This window comes from Rhagoletis pomonella, unplaced genomic scaffold, assembly GCF_013731165.1.
Source record: "Rhagoletis pomonella isolate Grant_MI unplaced genomic scaffold, Rhpom_1.0 Rhpom_scaffold_00006, whole genome shotgun sequence".
NCBI lineage: Eukaryota > Metazoa > Arthropoda > Insecta > Diptera > Tephritidae > Rhagoletis > Rhagoletis pomonella.
In genome coordinates, this window is record NW_023458560.1 from 35,932,127 (window position 1) to 35,945,052 (window position 12,926).

General features: G+C 34.5%; 1 protein-coding gene across 1 annotated transcript in view; it reads left to right on the top strand.

Moving 5' to 3' along the window:
* Positions 1-908: 908 nt before the first annotated feature.
* The window catches only part of LOC118741676, a 52,869-nt gene continuing 40,851 nt past the window's right edge, over positions 909-12,926 (top strand). Inside the window, exon 1 of the mRNA XM_036473650.1 lies at positions 909-1,119. The gene's annotated coding sequence lies outside the window, so the exon portion shown is untranslated. The remainder of the gene's footprint in view (positions 1,120-12,926) is intronic.

Below are 12,926 nucleotides of genomic sequence, written 5' to 3' on the forward strand. Positions count from 1 at the left end.
GTTATTAAATCGAAGTAAAAAATAGCAGCTTATTGACCAAGGACGGGATTTATAACCGCGATCCGCACCCCACTCCTGGCTACGCCACTGCTTCTATCAGCTGGCAACTTTAAAATATTTGCAAGAGCCCACAATGCCCATTTTTTCACATGCTTCCCAACTTTAGCTATTTTTTGCCTTTTACGGAGAGCTCTTTTTGTTCAATTTTGTTTTTTTTCCGCACCCACCAAACAAATCTGAAAGAAAGCAACACAACGGAAATGTAAGCACTTAACAGTTAAGAGCAATAAACGTTAAAAATTTAACTTTAAAACTGCCAACCATATGAAAAACGAGTTAAACACACACATATGTACATACATATGCACTTAGGCACGCTCCATTCATTAAAACTAAAAGCTCTACTATGCGAGCTTTTGTTGCAAAAGCTACCCAACGCCGCAAAAAATGAACCACAACATTGTCGGAATGGATGAACGATTTGACACCGATGGAAAAAAATTTAAAAACAAAATCCTTACGAACGCCTTATCAGTACTCGCAACGCTGACACTGAGTTTCTTATCGCTTGTGCGTCGACCATTTGAATGTATGCATGCGGGTCTGTGGGCTTTGTTACCCCCGTTTTTAAGCAAGCGAACGAATGTGGCAACGATGACGAGGACGAAAACGAAGTGGAAAACTGAAAACGACAACGACAACGATGATGAATCTAACGCTAACGACGACAGTATATGTTGATAATGATGGTGACGAGGACGCCGTAGTCGTTAGCCTAGCCGCCTATCAGTGAAAGGCTGTTGATGAAAAATATTTTTTGGCTTTTTTTTTTTTAGTTTCCTCCACTTTCGTTCGCCACTTTATAAAAGGCGCGCAAATGCCGATGCCGCAAAGCATTCGCTCAACAAGTGGCGCCAAAGAAACAACTAACTAACCGCTGAACGGTATTCAGCAGCGTGAATTGAGATAGCGCAAACGTAACGGTAAAAAAATAAATAAAGCGGTGTTTTGTGTCAAAGGAAGTGTGAAACGGGTATTATTTGTGCTAACGAGTTGGCGAAAGAGACAAAAACGGTAAAATTAACGGCTGATAATTTGTAGTTCGTCGTATTTGAAAAGGTGAATATTTAATAGTGAACTATGCTATTTTAAGCCAAAAAAAGGCTGAAATTGAAAATAAATTACTGTGTATAAGCAGCGCTTAAAAGAGTGAGTTGGCGAAAATTTTGCTTGAAGAATATATTAGTACGTACACATGTATAAAAATTTGGCTTTTCATGTAAAAAACTGAATTAAAACAAGCAGCCAAATTTTGAAAGTATTTAAAATGATTTGCTTATATGTAATGGACTTTTCCAACAACGGTTATTGACAAGTGAAATTATGGCATGCTGTGTTGAACTATTCAAATGCAATAAGTGCATTGACGTTGTTATATAAATTATTAATACTATTTAACAATGAAAATAAACTTCTCGAATGTCCTAGTACAATTCAACCTAGCTACGGGCGAATAATTGACGAAACTAACATCCCTATTCCAAAATATTTGCGAGATTTACGCTGTTAGAAGTACAAACAAATTTTATATTTGCCGCAGAAAAACTTAAAGTGGATTTAAGGGTCGATTTCTACTTTTTCACTGATTCCCATAGTATCATTTCAAAGCAACAAGCGATTTCTAGTTTCATGCGGTTTTTAAACATTCACTACAATAACACGCGCTGATATTTTTCAGACCCTGGGATCACCTTATACTTTTCCAAAGGTTTTTGATGCGTTGAATCTGAATCCGGAATCAGTTTTGCTGCATTAGCGATTTTTCACTCTACTCGCCATGTACATATTTTCTTCAAGATAAATCCTTAAAAAAAAAATTTATAATTCATTTGAAAGTAAAATGTTTTCTCTTGGAAAGGTTATATCACTCAAGCGAATATTTAGTTTAGAAACTCTGAAAGATTCAATTCGAAAATAAATACATTTGTAGTATACTTTTAGGCTTCTTTACTTACATTCTAAATGTATGTGTGTGAGGATCCTTATTACACTGCATACCGTTAACTTAATTCACAAAAGCCCTAACCAACATTTTTTTTCGAAATTGCGTTTTTCACAGATTTTGGTAGGATATATTACAATATACCTTCTCTAAAAATTTTAAAGTGTTAGTGTCAAAAATAAAGAGAGAAATGCCACTTTTTAAAAAGTCTTTGATTTACTTTTTATAATGTTTTTTTCTTCTGTGAAATAGAAAAGTTGCTGGTTAGGGCCTTTTTTAATTAAAATAAAATAAAATAAATTAAGAAAAAATTATTATGTAATAAATTAAGGGAAACACAATGATAAAATAACATAAAATCAAGTAAAATAAAAAAAATAAATAAATCATCTTACCAACCTGTCGGAAAAATCAACCAACACCAACATAAAAATAAAATATAACAAAATAAAATTAAGTTAAATTAATTTAATTTAAGTTAAATTTAATTCAAATTAATTTAATTTAACTTAATTTAATAAACTAAAATAAAAAAGGATAAAAAATAATAAAAAAATAAAAATAAGAAAATTTGCGTACCCGCGAACTTCGTCTCGGCCAAAGTTAATTTTTTGTTGGAACATTTCGGTACAGCACTTTCACAAACTATTCACTTAATAACATCCAGTGGCACATCTGCTCTGATTATGGTTTTGTGGTCGTCAGAAGGCATATCTTCCATTGCCATTTTAACACGTTCGCTACCTAGCGTTGTGGGTTTTGGTTGTCATTTAGTATCTCAGAAACTCAAATCCATAATAAAAGTAATTGTTTTAAGCCTGACACATATTTGTGACGCTGGTACATAGAGATATTTTTCGGTATAGACAAGGATCGCATTTATGTGATAGGCGAAACTTCAGCGATTTATCTAACTCAGTTTTATTCAAAAATACAAAGCTTACATAAAATTAAGTCTAGGTGAAAATTCAGTAGCATTATGGCTTATTTTCGGCGTGAAATTCTCTGAAACATGGCTAAATACTTGGCCTTTATATTCAAATTTATTATGTTCAAACAAGCCCAAATATATATAAATACTTACCGTCCTCTGAGTATTTATTTCACTATGAAGCTAATATTTTCTCTCTTAAAGTCGGTAAAGACTTTCACACGTGCACTGTAAATAAACATAACCTCATACTTTACAGGTAGCTATAATCCCGAGACCGCTTGTCACAAACGTGTGCCAGACCTATAGACCTATAGACCATACTGTATGCAACAACCCGCTATCGCAGATGGCGGTGAATGCTGGTATAATTTAATTAAGTTAGATCGGCATCACACATTTGTGTCAGCGGTCCCACGTGAAACCCCAGCTGACACATATATGTGACGCCTGGTAGCGAACGTGTTAAATAACCTAACCAAAGCGTTGTATTCGTGACGGGGTTCTAGCAACTTTCCAATGATCTGGCGTTTCATAGCACAGTTAATCGCACAACACTGCCAACGAAATAAATTTGTTTCAGTTGTTAAGGTGGTTGGTTGTTCCTCCTGAAGACGTCTTGCATGAATTCGCGACGCATTAACTTGGGCGCGTTGCTGAGGTTTTTGATTTGCACTGCTAATCGTCAATCTTTGTTAATTGCGATTGCGTGAGGCATTGTTTCAAATTCTGACTGACGAATGTGTTACGAACACTGAAAGTACAATGGCGAAAAATTCAAACTATCTTCGAAGCAATCGGATCATATTCGCAAAAGAAATGTACACACAAAATATTCTTATTCAGCCTTAACATGAGTTTCATTTTCCCCGAACCAGTTCACTTTTCACTTCTGGTTTCCATGTATTTAATATGGGCGGAACACAAATTTTCGGGTGAATTTTTCTTTGGGCGAAACTCAGGATAAGGCAGATTATTTTATATTTTTAAATTAAAATTTCATCATGCAGCACTCAAATCCGGCAACTGTAAATGGAACCTGTAATAATTTACAGCACACTCGGGTCTGCTAGTAATAATAATATTTTTGCACTGACACTTTTGTCAAAAAGAATATTTCAAAATTATACTTTTTATGTTATTTTACAGGTCTTATTGAATAAAAAAAGTTACTTTGACCATAAAAAATAACCTTCAAAAGTATTTTTTTTCTATTTGTTTTACCTGAAAACATCATGTATCTAATGAATTTTAAAAAATTTAAAATCAGCCTTATCATGAGTTTCATTTTCCCCGAACGGGTAAACTTTTCACTTTTGGTTTCCATGTATTTACTATGGGCGGATGACAAATTTTCGGGTGAATATTTTTTCAGGCGAAACCCAGGATAAGGCAGAATATGTTTTTCGGTTCTTTCGAGCATGGAAGTGGATACCTTTAGCTTTAGATGAAAAGCTCACCCCAAGTAAATAAATGACAGCCATCATGCCGCACCCTTACACTAGCCTGCCCGCAATCTACGGATTGGAGTATGCGCCTCATTAAGCTCGATAAATAATAGGCCACAACACATATTCCCTAAAGCCTAACAATACCCTGTTCGTATTCTAAAGATGGTCCCTAATCTAGAGGTGCTTAATTTTTCGCAGATTTCTAGAAAAATTTTAAACACAATTTTTTAGATTACTTATAAGACCAGGGGCCTAGTCTTATTCTGTGAAAAAGTGAAGTGAAAATATTTTTCACTACTTCCCATAAAAGCCCATTCTGTTTTCAAATAAAAATAATTTTATTTATCAAAAAAAAAGTGAACTTTTTCTCAAAGTTTTGCTCAAAAACATAATCTAAAGATAAAGAATATAGTTTACCAATTTACTTGCTATATGTTTATGGAAAAACCTTACAGGATCGAGAATCGCTTAAAATGATGAAATGAAATGTTTCCCTTATTAACTTTTTTTTGTTTTGTTATTTTGTAAGAAAGCATTGCACCCATGTACGAGTACATATACATATGTATAAATAATAATATGTATTTCATTGCGTACATTGTTCTTCTTGGGTGAAACTGCAAATGACAGCTGCCCGCAGTGCATTGAACTGAAATCCTTCAGTTCGATCCATCAATCTTTCCTACTTTCTTACTACCTTCACTGCTTTTCTTTTGTACATACATACATATGTGTTTGCAAATTCAGATGTATTTTTATACATATGCACACACATATGCACATACAACATATAAAAAGAATTCGGTAATCATTATCACCCACTCATCTTTGTATGCGTTATGCTTAGAAACATTTTTTTTTAGTATTTCCTTTGTTGACCGGCCTTCACACACACACCATCGTGTAATTAAACATCTTCTATCTGTGATTAGTTACGTTATGGAAATTAACTCAATTAGAATAAACAAACAAACAAAAAAAAAACAACAATAACAAAAGGCCAAAACGGCCTGATTGGCAATGAACTAGCTATTGGATTTCATTACTCTATCCAGTTCTTGTCAAAGAAAATTATAAGGATGTGAAAGGTTATGAAGGGCAGCTAAGAATAGAATGTGAATGAGTGCGATGGAGTAGCAAATATTTTTGAATAAAAGTTTGTAGTATTAAGTCGAAAATGGCATAATTAATTGACCTTGTAAATCAGGGCGGTTGACAGGCGAGTTGGTTGGCGTGGCAGTTATATAGAATTCGAGTTAAAACTGAATAATCCGAAAAGAGTGAAGAAGAAGACCTTGAGAGAGCAAGGACCAAAGAATTCAATGACCTGCCTCTCTTTCTCCTCCATCTTAAGGGCCCCGCAGAGAAGCCTCTTGGAAATAACTCTATAAAATTATGGCTAATACTACAACAAAAACTTCAAAATTTAACAAAAAAATTTGAATTCTTCGGTTAGAAATCTACAAGAAAGAAATTTGTTTTGTTAGACCTATCCGGTATAGAATTTATGTTTTTTCGAAAGTACATTTTCAACGAAATTTTTTGGGATTTGAATATAATGATTATATATGTTGGCACTATTTTTCCCTTCATTATGTCAGCTTTTGAACCCATATTTTTATCTTATTCCTATCGAGAGATTTACGATTTTTTCCAACGACACTCCCAAATTGTACACTGTGCGCCGTCAGCAAAAAAAAAAAATGTAATATCTACGGTATTTTGTAGACACTTCAAACTAGAAGATTGTTGCAACGCAAACTTTTGCATTTTTCTAATTTTTTACAATGTGGGAAATTTGAATTAACATGGCTTTTGTTAAAGATAGAATTTTGTCTCGGGCTGCACAATGGTACACATAATATCAGGAATTCTTTTCCCATTTCAAACAATACTGCACTGTAAAAAATGCTTTTATTTTTAAATGAAGATACTGCGAAACGGGATTTTTTCGCAGTAATATACAGTTTTTTGCCCGAAAAAATATACGAAATTTACCTATTAAACAATTTTACAATTAGGTTTTTCTAAGAAAATAGAGAGCAGAAACTAAATTTCGTCGAAATCGAATGAATTTTGTATTTCCTCGCACGAGGGTGGAGAACATGGCAATGAGCCAGCATTTGCAATATTTCAAGAAACTTTATTCACGTTTATTATTTTCTCCGCTCTATAATCGAAACACTGTTTACGTATGTATATTGTTTGAAGTTTCGAGGTACAGAGTGGTTTAATGCAACAACGAATTTGGAAATTTTTGAATATTTCTCCTATTGTGCACAATTCCTTGATCAAGGATGGTGGCGTTCTCTAGCATTAATAATAATAAATGTTACTTCAAAACATCCGTATGTGGGTGTGTGGATATGTAAAGCAACATCGAAAATATTCTAACTTTAAAACAAAGCCTTCACTTACAGACTTGTTGAAAAAAAATTAAAAGTAAATTACTATTAAATCTAATTTAAACATCTGCTCGTACAATGAAATCAACAATAATAAATGAATTTTTATTTGTAGTCGTATTTTTAGTTACAAGGTTTTGTGTGGGAATATGTGGGGTCTATTCGTATTTTTTCTACAATATTTTTCTTTGTTTTTTTCAACCACTACCACTTCAACTACAGGCACACGCCAATTAAAAACTCTTTTCATTATAAACGCAACATACATATTGGACAACCACTGAGGGTTGCTTGCTTACGCAACAAATGTTACCAATTTAGTAATTTTTTAACGTATCCTTATTGTGGCTACTACAAAACTTTCAACAATTGTGCGAGTTATACTCGAGTGTTGTGCTACGCACTCTCATAACGGTCAAGCACACTTTGAATCACCAGAGGTTTGCGTTACTAAGCAAAGGCTTGGTCTCAGCTAAATTAAATTGTAAACACTGCCACTAGACCGTAAATTAAGCCACAGAAATACATATGAAATAAAAGTAAAAAAAAAAAAAAACAATCAAAAAATACAAACACAAAAAAATCATAAAGAATTATCAAGTGAGAGTAAAATAAAAAGGAACAGTTACATACGTGCGTGGGCCCATGTATGTATGTAGATATTTACACACATATGTACATATGTATGTGCGCCATGTGAAAATATCAAAAAGGCTTGAATCAATGATGAATATATGAGAGTGATTTTACTTTAGCTGTACGACACTGCGTATGAGTAACCTCAGCAGTTGTGATTGTGCGTGTGCCTGTGCGTTTGTAATTGACTGTTTTCACATTTACAGCATTTTTGCGTACTTATGTATATATGTATGTACGTGCGTGCTGCTTGACGCTTTCATGCTTTCACTGTTGGTTTATGCCACAAGTATAGACCTGTCAAACCTTTTAGGCTATTTTATTGTTTGCCTGTCCGCCTGTCTGTCTCCTCTACAACAGCCCTCGTCGGTCAATGTGCATGGGTACTGAGCTGAGTTTGAATCTTGAATTGGATATCATTTTTTGGTCAACATATATGTAAGTGAGAATGCACATTAGATCATACCACGTTGCAAGAAAAAAAAAGTTCGACCTACACCCCTGTGTATACAGTCTTTTAGAATTTACGACTCGTTTGGGACTATTTCTGGAAAATTTCAGTACTAGTTCGGGATCAGTTCGAAATCGTTTTAGGATCTATTCAGGGTCATTTCGTTACTAGTTCAAAACTATTTCGGGACTCCTTCAAGACCATTTTGGGACTAATTTTATTTCGGGACCATTCCTAGTCTTGGTCGAGATAATTTCGGGACAAGTTCAGCTTTTCTTCGACATTCTTTCGGGCATTTTTAGGACTATTTGAGGACGACTTCGGCACTAGTTCGTGCTCATTTCGGAACCTGTTCCGAACTACTTCAGGATCATTTTGGAGCTATTTCAGCACCATTTCGGGGCTTCATGGTTTGCGACTATTTCAGGACCATTTCGAGAATTTTTTTACCATTTGCGACTAAATCTGGACTATTTCCGGAATAGTTTGTGTTCATTTCGAGTCTAGTAAGGCACCGCCTTAAAACCGTTTCAAGACTCATTCGAGAGATCTTACTGGGACAAGTTGACGACATTTTCAGAAACACTGCAGTGCTACTACTTCAGGACTATTTTAGTATCAGCTCGGGGTAGTTCGAAGCTAGTCACAAAATGATTCTGAAATAGTCCTTAACTATTCCAGAAGTGGTTATGAAAAAGCCGTGTACTGGTCGTGACAAAATGAAAAAACAAGTAAATTTTAAGCAAAAAACCAAACCGACTTCAATTCTCGTATACAAATTTAAGAGTACCGTTAATTTCTTCATGATCCAGTGATCGGATCTAAAACAAATTAGTACGTGACCACCTTTGAGGTACCACCTTTCATTCAAAAAAAATAATAATTATAGAAATTGGTTAACGTAGTTCAAAGTACGTAAATAAAATTAACGTAAACGGAAATTTTTAACCTAACCTATTTCTGTATGTAGATAGATAGACAGATTTGTTAGAAGATATGCACAGTGACCTTAAGTCTATTGTGCTCTCAAAGCTAATCACAACACATCGTCCAGCCTAGAGCTCTGATGAAGCCGAGCAGTTTCGGGCCTTCTTCTCGCCACCCCTTCGCATTCTAGGAGGAGATGCCGTGACGCAGCCTACAGTGACCTGTTAGCAGTCCTTTTATAAATCTCTAATTAGTCTTATGGAGTGTGATTAGTTCTCTGGATCTTCTGGGGTTATAGCTTCCTAGAAGTTCTTCCGCCTGCCTTAGTTTAGACACAATGGGAGAAGTGTCGTACTTAGGTGTAATTCTTCTGCTCTAAACTCTTCCCTGAGGGTGTGGACCGACTGCAAGGAAGAGTTCTGGTTCTTTAGGTCGGGTGGCTGCTGCATGTCGAGCTAACCTGTCATCCTCCTCGTTGCCCTGTATGCCTTTGTGGTCCGGGAACCACATCAGCTTTTCCGTGTTGAGTTCCCGCCGGGGCGTTCAGTCTCGTTACACATTCCCGTACTGACCGTGAACTAACTTTACACGACGATATGGCTCTTAGTGCAGCCTGACTTTCACTGCAGATGACAATGTGCTATATTCTTGGTTGTCTCTGCAGAATTACTTCCGCACACACACAATGACGGCGAAAACCTCCGCCTGAAAGGTACTGAAGTAATGGAGATATTGGCATTGGGGCCATATAAATATTCCTGCCCTATATCTTCGTCATCACCTTTGGGTTTGAAGCCGAGAGGTGTTATTTAAAATTGTCTCGTTCATAACTGTTGAGCTGGGAGATAGGGGTCTTGGTTCTGATTTCCTCTCTCAGTCTGCTCGAAATCACCTTGCCTTTTCCAGTGGCCTCCCTCATTAAGTTGAGAAGGGCCTTCTTGGCAGTTTGTTCTATCAATATGTGCAATGCCGACAGGTCCACGACTACTTTCAAGGTCAGCATTAATATCGCCGATGACCGTTAAGTCTTTGGTGGATTTTTATATCAGAATTTAATTTTTTTGAAAAGTGTAGATAGCGGGTATTAAATATAAACCCTCGATATGTAGTTCTACTGGAATTATGGAAATACTTTCATAGCAATAGTTTAATTATTTTTGATGAGCTTTAATTTCAGGGCTCCAAACCGAACCGGTTTTTGAACCTAACCGTCACTTTTATTCTTCTATTCTATTTTAATTATTTTGAAATGCTAAAACCTAACCAAAAATCACTCCAAAAAATGGTTCGGTTCGGTTCAAAATCCCCTAAAGCATTTTTCAAGTTTTGTAATACACAACTTTGTCTAAAAACGAAACCCTATGGTAAAACTGCAAACATTTTTGAGTATAATGGCATCTCTGTTAGTTATAATTTCGTCCATATAAAAATGCTTGAAATGTTTTATGCAGCAAAAATAAAATTCAAAAATCGGTGCGAATTTTAAGATATGTAATTCAAACTTGTTCTTATCATATTAAATACATTAAAGTGGAATGAGCTATAAAACTGCGGATTTTTTTAGCTTTGATTAAAAAGTTTCAAACTATAATTAAATTTGGTTTGAAGTTTGTAGATTATTTCTAGTTTGAAATTTGTATTCATATCGTTTTTTATATAACGAACAAAAATATTGTGTTCTCAAGACAAAAACCTGGACACCTTAAGATCCGACTGTAAATGCCGAAGATATGAATAAAAATGTAAAAAGGCGGTCCCTACGGTAGCCAAAAAAAAAATTGTGCGGCGAACTTTTTTTCTGATGCAATCTAATGAACATACATATGTACGTGCATATTTATGTGTATCATAAGAGCTGGAAAAACCAAAATCCTTTCCATGGGAAATTGTAACGAAATTGCATGGTATTTTGCTCGTGTTTTTTCTCTGATGACTTAAATGAAACATAAATATGTTTATCCCCCTGAAATACGCATAAGTAAAACATTTTATATACATATGTATACATGTAGCCTGTTTGTTGGTGGTTTTTATTAGTAGACAGTAGTTTTAATTAATTTGAGAAAAAGTGCCAAAACAAGCGCACACAGGTGGCAGTTCCTTCATCTCCAGTGCTCTCAATGTTTGTGCTGAAATTGTCGGTTATTTTGGTCAGAGTTGAAACTTGATGGAGACTTTGTGCAAAAGCAATGATTATTTGTTTATATTTAACTATTGCATGCCATGTTTTCAAAACTTAGGCGTCATGAATGCTAGCAGTATTTCAAAACAAGTTAATAATTTGCTTATTTTTAGACTTTTCTATTCATTGGTGACTGAAAAAAGAAAAAAATTATTATTATACATAGACATTCTGACAACAAAGAAAAAAGACAAAAAAAAAATACGAATAATCTCTTAGAAATCGATGACTGAATGGAAGATCGACCTATCTCGGCCAGCCAGTTCAAAAAGTTCTAAAAACCCAGTTCAAATTACTTTAAAAACGTTCCTTTAATTCCAAAAGAACAGTCTGTAGTTTAATATACAATTATTTTAATTAGTGTGGAGCTAATTTCTGTTCGTAAGAGTACGTTTCCACGAGCCACAAATTTCGTAATTTGGGAACCATTCTAAATTTCAGCTTGAAACTGTGATATGTTTCTCAATTTGACCATAGAAAAAAATGACAGCTGAAATTGTGTTCGAGTCTCAATTTGGGTGCAATTAAAAAAAAAAAAAACATATAAAATTTTTTCGTAGCAGCTTGGGAGTTTTATAACTTTGAATCAAGGCGCATTGAACAGGTAGTAACAGTCTAGCAGCTGATTAGATTTTTCTTTCAAATTATTTGGTTTCGAAAATGTCAAATACATATATTTAATTTCTTCTCACAAAAATTCCAAATTTTTAAAATCTATTTGCATGTGAGACCTTCTTCCATACAAAGCAAGCGATTGAATAGCAGCTCGCCCAACTCTGCAGCACAACCGCTGATTACTGGGCCTTAGAAAGGAAGAAAGAAAGTTGCAACAATTTACATTTTTTTTTTTTCAATTTAATTGTTTTATTTTTTTGTATTTCATATGGCACGCTTGAATTTAAGAGAAAAAAATCAGAATAGTTTTTGACACTTTCGCTACCAGAAGCAACAACAAAATACACGCAAATGTTGTTTTTGCTGTAATGCTACTACCTGTTTGATATGCGTTGCTTTGAATGATTTATAGGTCTAAAAAATTATTTTTTTTTTGGTAAACAACTGTGATCCAAATTGATTTTGAAATTGAAATTTGTCGTGTGAATATTTATTTACAATTTCAAAACGAAATCGATAATCGAAATTGCCCAATTTGAAGCTCGTGGAAACGTACTTTAAGGAACTATTTTTTGGTTGACTGAAATCGAAAAAAAAAAACATTTCGGTCCTTTAAGCACTCATTTCATTTTCAGAAAATGTGCTGGCAAATAAATTTTAAAAGCTACTTGAGAAAACTACACTCAGAAAATTTTATAAAAAATATTAGTTTAATTGAAACAAAATAATGAACACAGATAAAATTTAAGTAGAACTTCAGTCTTCCTCATGCCTTTTCAAACTTCTACTTATCCCAAATACGCATGTATTACATCTTCCTACAACGCCAACGCCTTTGGCTTATTATGAGTTAATAAATATGTATGTATGTATGTATTGTTCTTTGGAACTTTTCATTCATGTTTCTCAACTTAACACGAATTCTATTTTGCTCTCCTACAACTGCCTTTACATGAACTGCCTTCAAATTTAAATGCTAAGCCGACAGTGTTGGTTATTGATTGAACGTTGTAATTTTAAAGTTTTACGAAGATTTAGCCAACGAACTAGCAAATTGTTTGCGCAAATCCTTTTGCCTCAAGCTTTTTTGCTTCTTAATCCTGGCGTAATAACCCAAAGTTTCTTGGTATGCTATGCTGTGGTTCGCGTGGCCACATTTGCGGTAGTCTATTGGTTTCAATATTTGCTACTTTATTTATTTTTGCAAACTTTTTTTTTTTTTTTTGTAATATTTTCAATAAGCAGTCTCACTTGGCCAGCTGCCAGCCGCAAGACGTGGTACAATAAATTTGATATTTTGATTTGGGTTCTGTTCAAAGCAATTAC